The 2,870-nt window shown below is 54.1% G+C and overlaps 1 pseudogene; it reads right to left on the bottom strand.

The window, feature by feature from the left end:
- Positions 1-769: 769 nt before the first annotated feature.
- LOC139013501 (F-box only protein 31 pseudogene) lies at positions 770-1,792 on the bottom strand (annotated as a pseudogene).
- Between the last annotated feature and the right edge of the window lie 1,078 nt (positions 1,793-2,870).

Here is a 2,870-nt window from a genome sequence, read left to right as displayed (position 1 = left end):
CGGCAGTAGCGATGAAGATGCCAGCAGCTCCAGCTCATCTTCCTCGGGGGACACCTCTGACTCAGACTCCAACTGAGCTTTGTTCATTCCTAGGTGGTGGGACAGAGTACTTCCCAACAGAAGTCTTTGGCATCTATGTACATTGAAGGGCTCTTCTCCCTGACCCTTTTTATTGCTTTACTTCTTCCTTCCTTTCTCCTCCTCCTCCTCAATACAGAGTAGGACGGGTTGGGAAGCAGGGAATTGGGACAGAACTCTCAATATCAGGTCCATACATCTGGGAAGAGAGGTTCCTGCTGGGAGAAGAAATATATCTGAGCCTTTGTTGGGTCCCCTACACCAGTGATGACGAACCTTTTGAGCTCGGCGTGCCAGCATTTTGAAAAACCCTAACTTAACCCTGGTGCTGTGTCATATATAGAAAATTTTTGATATTTGCAACCATAGTAAAACAAAGACTTATATTTTGATATTTATTTGATGTTCGAGAGCATCTCCAGGAAGTCCTGCGGAGATGGTGCCTCCACATTCTGGAAGGTGTTCTGGACTCTGCCACACAGGATGAAGTATTTCATCTCCAGACCGATGAACCCCAAGGTTCTCATCGAACAGGATGAAGACTCCAGGGAAGCGCCTGGGGTAGGCGAAGGGATCCAAGGTACCAATGTAAACGCCAAAGAAACACATCCTGCCGGTTCGGGGGTAGCTGTGGAGTCTTGAGTGCACGCCCACAGGCAGAACACATGGAACAGGCTGCTCCTCCGAAGCTTCAGCCCCGGACTCCCCGACGCTGGCTGGGCTGGACTGGGCTCTGCCAGCCATGGCCCTCACTTTCCTCAGTCCCTTTTTCTTGCTGCTGCTGCTGTTCCCAGATCACCTGCTCGTCAATCTCCTGGACCACGTGGGAGAGCTCGTTGAAGTTGCGGAAGATCTCGCCATCTGGCAGCTGGATGCGGCGCATGAGGTGGATCTCTAACGTCCAGATGGAGTCTCCCGTGATCTTCGTGACCCTGGCATACTTCCCATGGAAGCTGAGCATGGCAATCATTAGGTCATCATATTTGCCATGGAAGAGGCCTGGCCTGATGAAGTCGTCCGGGTGGCACGGCGGGAGGTAGACACGGCGGTAGGTCAGGCAGCGATAGGGCTGTCTGTCCTCCTGCGACAGCACCACGCGGCGGTATGAGGTCAGGCAGTCAGACAGCCGTCTGTCCTTCTCCAACAGCACCCGCCCCCGTTCTCCCCTAAGCCGCGTTGGTGAATCCTTTCGGTGGTCTCTCTTGATCCACTGGATGCTGAACCTGTCCTTCTGAATCTGCATGTGGCGGCTGTGGGAAAAGCTATAGATGTCGTCCATACACTCCACCGTGGCTGATTTCCTCTCCGTCAGGCGAATTCTAAACGAGGGCTCGACTTGCATTGGGCCATCCACATGGGTGTCAAGGGAAGGCCTGTACGTGCAACCAGTAATGCCTAAGCCGTCCACCACTACATTCAGCAGTCTTCTATAGCCAGCATCTAGCTGCCACAAACCCAAAATGTTTCTGTATGGGAACATCTTTGCATAGACTTCTCGATAAGACATACCGATCTTCTCCAGGTTCTGCAAGTTTTCACGAACGCCATACTCCTCCCAGGAGTGCCGTCTCCAGATGCTGTCGGGGTGCAGGATGTGGTGGAATTTGGTGCAGGCTTGGGCCAGGCTGGCCAGGTCGGTGCCGGGGAGCGAGGCGAAGATCTCCACCAGCATCGCCACCGGCAGGTCCCGCTGCGAGCAGTGCGGGGGCGGCATGGGGCTCGCTATTCCTCCACTCCCCCGGCCTCCATGTGCTTTTCTGCCGGGGCCGGCTTGCCCTCAGCCCCTGCGGTCTCAGCTGGGCCCTGGCACTCCTGACTACAACCAACATCCCCGCGAAGAGCCCAAGCCACAGAGGCAAGCGCACTCCTCCATGCCTCCACGCGTAACAGCCACCACAGCCTCCTGTAAGACATTTTGGAAATTGGTCTTGTGTGAGTGGTCTGCACCCCCTGCTGAAGGGCTTCCTTCACCTGATCCCACCCCGCTTTTCAGCTTTAACCCGGCCAATCGTCTCTGCATCTCTAAAGTCCCAGTTAAGGTACTTCACGTCGTGCATTACTGTTAGTGACAGTTGGAACCGTCTGGAAAAAGAAGAGATAGCAACCATTGATGGGAAAAGGAGGGTTAAACACGGGATGGAATGGAACCCTAAAGATTCTGGAAGTCCTCCTCCAAGAACTGGTTCCCATGATTCAGCACAGGGGGACGGATGACTTGGAGTTAGCTGCAGTGTAGCCGTAGCCTTAGTGAGCCCGAAGCCCCAGATGCTGCCGGGAGGCGGGAGCCTGTGTTCCCAGAAAGGCGCGCAGGCCAGGCCGTGCCCGGCCTGAGGTGCGCCCTGTGCATTGTGGTTCTCGGGCAAGCGACCAGCAGTTACCACTTACCAGTCTCCATGATCTTCCTGATAGCAGCCCTTCCTCTTCCCGAGGGAGCACCTACATTTTGGCCAAACATTAGGAATTTAATATTTAATGTTAAAAGAGAAACTGTTTAGAAAGACTAAGATCCCTGGGCCCCCCTTAAACAAAGAGCTTGTTCTCTTAAAGCAATTACCAGAAGTAAAAACGCAACAATGCCAGTAAAACTTTTAAAAGGTACACACATCTGCAGGAAGACGATTTGAGCTCAGGCTGTCTGTGGGTGGCTAGATAGCTGGCCATGACCCGGAAGAAGGCCCTGCGGTCAGAAGTGTCCCTACCGTTGCTGTTCCCGCAAAAGCCTGTCTGCGGTTGGCGACGTGAGCCCTGAGCTGCCACTTTGACCTGGGTGGGGTAGGAGACGGGCATCGGTG

This window comes from Myotis yumanensis, unplaced genomic scaffold (assembly GCF_028538775.1).
Source record: "Myotis yumanensis isolate MYYU_CA2020_CCGP unplaced genomic scaffold, mMyoYum1.0.hap1 SCAF_7, whole genome shotgun sequence".
NCBI classification, from domain to species: domain Eukaryota; kingdom Metazoa; phylum Chordata; class Mammalia; order Chiroptera; family Vespertilionidae; genus Myotis; species Myotis yumanensis.
The sequence above is the reverse complement of the archived record's forward strand: the minus strand, read 5'-3'. Positions and strand labels throughout refer to the sequence as shown.